We start from the raw sequence: 5,373 nt of genomic DNA, 5'->3' as shown, positions 1-5,373 counted from the left end.
TCATGCCGACGGAAAACCGAACGAAAAAAATGTGGAAAATGACAGATGAAATGCCGTTTTTAAATGCCGTTTTCGATGGAAAACCGACGTGCCAACGGAAAACCGAATGAAAATAATATGGCGAAACAAACGAATACATATATATTTGTAAATATAGTCCAAATTTGAAACACTTCAAATCGTACATATCTAACATAGAAAATAAAATAAATATTGAAGGATGTATTATATATATATAATGTATATATTATATATATACATCCTTCAATTTTTAACCATATATAAAGAAAAAAAAAACTTTATGTGTATAATTTTTTTTATATAGAAAATTGTACCTATGTATCCGATACACATTCTATATAAATATGTATACCTACCTATATATAAATATATCTGTGAGTAAATATATTTATACCTATTGCACAATTTATTTTTGGTAATACATACACATACTATTTAGTGCGTTTTTTTAACAAACAAAAAAACTATAATATTTGTACCTCTTTATTATACACTAAACTAAAGGCTCTTTATTTAACTTATTTGGGCAATAAAATTTGGCCCATTAGCTCATTTGGGCAAATTTCTTTAAGCCCACGTTTTTGCTTATTCTACTAGGGTTTCTCCAGCGCGTAAACTTATTCGTCTTCCTTCTTCTTCATCACATGTCAGCCGCACAAAAAAAATGTGTAATGGGTTTCGGATACAAACGTTAGACGACGAATCTTCGCCGATTTTCTCCGAAAATGCGTTAAATTTGTTCTCTGTCGGACCGAAACGAGTGGAAAGTCGTTGACTGCCGCCGAAAATCGCCGACAAACTACCTCCGCTCTCCTCTTCTTCTTCTTTCCTTCCTGATTTTTTTTTCTTTTCTCCGACTTTCGGTCGACAACCCACGACATCGAAGTTTTTTTTAACGCTATAAGACCATGAAAAAGGGTCGGTCGTTTTTCGTTCGGACGAAATGTCGTTTCGGCGACTTTCGAACGACATCCAGACGAAAAACGACAAATATTGCTGTCGCCAGCCGCTGACCCTACGACAGCGACTTCGCCGGCGAAAATCGGGGAATTTCGCCGGCATTTAAAACCTTGGTAAGAATGGCTACAAAGAGTAAGAACACGCGCAAACCATAAATAGAGGCTTGATGTCACTATAGTATAAAATGGTGCGTTGAACACTTATATATACATATATATATATATATATATATATATATATATATATATATATATATATATATATATACTAAAGAGTGGTTTTATTTAAGTGAATATGAGGAGAAATTTGAAAAGGTTGACAACTTTAAGTCATTCTATATAATTGAAAATGTTGGATCCTCTGTGGCATGATTAGTTTGACAAAAAATTTCGTTTAAGTTGTTCGCGACAAGCTGCAAGAAGATGTTCAAGATTTGGGTTACTCAAAATCACTTTCCTCCCGCATGAATATAACTGGAAATATCATGTTTCCAAATGAACTAAATGGTGAGATATTCTCGGATTTTTGGTTTATGAGAATAACAGATTCGGGAGAGATTTGGTGTTAACCTTATAAAGCTCCTTATGAGTCGAATTAGATTAATTAATTTTCTGTTAGGTAAATTCACGTCGCGTTAAACCTCGAACTAGTATCTCTGCATTGGAGATTTTCATCGACAACTAGTTCTTGGTGCTTGCAACTGCTCTATCTTTATTTTTGCAGAGTTTATAAGTGCGTGTTTTTTTTTTGCATTGACGTGCTTGTCAATCGTCGGGAAAAGATCGGGTGAAAGAGAGAACGTGTCTGTGATATGAGGTGAGCTCAAATTACCATCCATTGGAGAAGTGAAAGACGAAGGTATTTGAGAGTGAGTCTGCAAACTTAAATCTTGTATGTTTGACTATTGAGATAGTGGATCGCTTTTCACCCCTGGACATATCAACCCCTCTTAGTAGGTGCTTTATTACCAAAGATGGTTAGAAATCTCGTCCGTTATTTCTTCTTGTTGATTGCTTGTTTGAATTAATCTTGCTAAAAACAATTAGTTGTTCAACAAGTTGTTTCACCCAGTAGTTGAACAATCATCTTAGTCACATTAAATAATTTCATAAAATAAAGTCGTCCAAATGCCTTGAAATGACTTCATATTCAAAGGAAAAGTAGTAGCTATAGTTTTTTTTTTTTTTATTATCATCAAATATGCCCATGTATGCGAATTGAGCTATGAGGTGTGGAGGATACCTTAGCTGAGCATTGGCGTTGGGCTCGGTGAGGTCACCAATTATTGGGTTTGGCGCTCAGATATTTGGCTATTTGGAGCCCAGGTCGATGCCGCGCGGGTGTGGTACGGACACAGGTTGAACATGGTTGTTGGGAGTCCTGGTCGTGCTCTCGGGAAATTCGTTCAGTTAGGCCAAGCGTGGGCCTCTATTAGTCTAGGTTGGATTTGGACCCAGCCGGAGGAGGCTCACGTACTTTAGTTACATTAGGTCACAATCACACATCTTTCGGATAGGCCAAGCGCGTACCTCCATCAGGCTGGGCTGGATACGGACCTAGTCGGGTGCACACATCAATCGGGGGGAGGCTCAAGCGCTTTAGTTACATTTTTTTCATCATCATTTATCCTGTCTATCAAACAAACTACGAGCCGCGACACCCTTCTAGACACTTCAAATTTTATAGTCTTTTCGAATACGTATCAGAACATGTCATTATAGCCTTGGCTTAGTCGGAGTCGCGCACAAGAAATGGTAGGTGTAACTATTGTAGGGGAAAAATTGACCGATAACTCGATTAATTTTCAATTCAATTTCAACATGCCATGAAATAGATGACATTTAAATTTCAAAATTGTTATATTGACAAGAAAGAAAGATTTTTACGTATTTTCCAAAAACGCACGCCACAAAAGAATCATTATTGGGTTGATTTGTTGTCTTTGTCAAGTGGATCACCTGCCATGTGTAATTGTATGATTTGTTGGTTCACACATACTCAACTCATGACTGATTGATGTCTTCTGGTAAAAAAAATGATTGATGTAAAAGAGAGTAAGATCAAGGTTCCAAATGTCGGAGAAGCTGCTGTCGGGGCACTGATGGACGATGAAGACAAGTTTTGTCATTTCGCTGTCGGATGTCGTTTTGCAAAAAATACTGTCGAAAGTTTTTTTGTATTTAAAGAACAAAGCTTGTAAGTTGTCGTCGCTTATTCGCGACCATGGAAATAGAAAATAGACAGCGACAAAGAATGAGATATAGAAAATTAAGAGGAAAATAAATAAATAATAAAAAAAAACAAACTAAAAACACATATCACATATCACATATCACATATCAAGGTTGTCGGATTTGCCGTTGATTGCCCTCCAAAAAGCTGCTATACAATTACAACATCTGAGAGAAAGCTGAAGTAGGTTTTTAATTGGGCTTTTTCTTTTTGGATTCCCTTTCTATAAACCTTTTTTTTTTTTGGTTTGTTTGTTAATGTTTGTCATATTAACTAAAATGCTGCGACACTCCATATACTTTTATCAATGTATATGTAATGTATAAATTATACATTAGTCTTAAAAAAATACATAAGGCCTATAAACTCATATATATAGAAAGGGAATTTTATAAGTTTTTAAAAAATACATAAGGCCTTCAGTCCTCGTGTATTTTATAAGTTTAAAATTTAATAATATTATAAAAGAAACTGTTTTTTCTTAATATATAGAGTTTATATAAAAAAAATAGATACCAATACATATAAATACGTATTACTAATGTAGACATTATTAGATCTTAAATATCATATATTTATATGTTTAAAAATTGCATACTTATCGTTTTCGTCTTTTATACATTTTGTGATGTGATTTAAGTGTGGAATATCTGTGTTTGATATGCATGATTTGTAGAGTTTTAAATTTAGACTATATTTATAAGTATCTTTATATATAAATTTCTTTTGCAACATTATTTTCGTTCAGTTTTTCATCGACATGTTGGGTTTCAATGGAAAGCGACATAACAGTTGCCATTTTTCACATTTTTTTGTTTAATTTTTTTATTGATGTGTCATTTTTAGTAAATCATGAAGCTCGAAACGGCATCGAAAACAATATTTCGAACTTTGCGTAAGATATAGATTAATATTATACTATCTATATAAAAATAAGGGGTCCCAAAATGAGAGTGCAAATATCCTAATATATGGCAAATTTGTGGACACCATTCGTTTTTTGGGCTTTGAGAGAGCCTGAAAGACAAATACAAAACTGGCTGTTTTTCTCTTGTTAGCGTCTTAATCCCCACTTGGATGTGGATGGTAAATGCAAAAGTTAGCCTCAATATTATCTAGGCCAGATATTGGCTACGAAAAGAGCAACTTCTTCGAATAATTTAATTGACTTCTTTCTGTGTCTCTTTGAAGCAATTTGTTAGACTTGAACGCTAATGCGTGTACTGTTATCAACTACGGGTCAATTTTTAAAATACTTTTATACCTAAAGCAAACTCCCATTTTTGTATTTAATTATTGTAAGATTAAGTTAGTGGCTGGACCTCTTTCGTTAGCTATTAGATGACCTCAACTTCTTGTAAAAATGAGAACATAAGATGAGAAAATAGATTACAAACTTTGCTACACTATATATATATATATATATATATATAGAGATATATATATATATAGATATATATATATATAAATTATATTTTTGTCCTCTCAACTATATCACGCGTAACGTTTCACCCATTCAAATATGAAATTGTGCACCATAAACCCTGAATTTTTACATTGTAATAAACACCTCCCTCTGTCAAAATTTTTGTGACGGTGTTAAACAATTAAGGATAAAAATGGTATTTTACTTTTTTTCATCCATTGTTTTTTATTTGGGAGACGAGATTTGCTTTGTGTTTGTTACGTTGTGGTTTGATTGTTTTGATTAGGGGTTTTAGTTTTTGGAGATAGAATAGGGTTTTGGAGTGGTTTTGGTGGCATATTAGGGATAGAAGGACGGTTGATTGGAAGAGCCAAATTCAACGGTGCTGTGGTGATTGCAAAGTCATCATGAGCGGCGACGCAGAGTTGAGGTGGCTCGAACGGTAGCCTAAGGATTTTTTATTGGCGTAAGATACAAACAAAAATGGAGGACAAAGAGGAGGAAGGAAGCGATGGGGGTACGAGTAAGAGCTTTGCAACGAGTTTGACACTATCGCAATTTGTGAAGTTGTTCGAAGAAGAAGAACTCTTTTCATGTTTAATATATATTTTTATTGTTAAATATAAAGAACAACAAATTAATTTTATTTGCGTTAATGTGGTTTGTGTGTGTGAATCTGAGAGAGAGAGAGAGAGAGAGAGAGAGAGAGATAAGTGATTATTCCAATTAAAAAA

Source organism: Urtica dioica, chromosome 7, assembly GCF_054948205.1.
Source record: "Urtica dioica subsp. dioica isolate 48M chromosome 7, U.dioica_male_clone48M_v1_H2, whole genome shotgun sequence".
Taxonomy (NCBI): domain Eukaryota; kingdom Viridiplantae; phylum Streptophyta; class Magnoliopsida; order Rosales; family Urticaceae; genus Urtica; species Urtica dioica.
Note: the sequence above shows the minus strand (reverse complement) of the source record.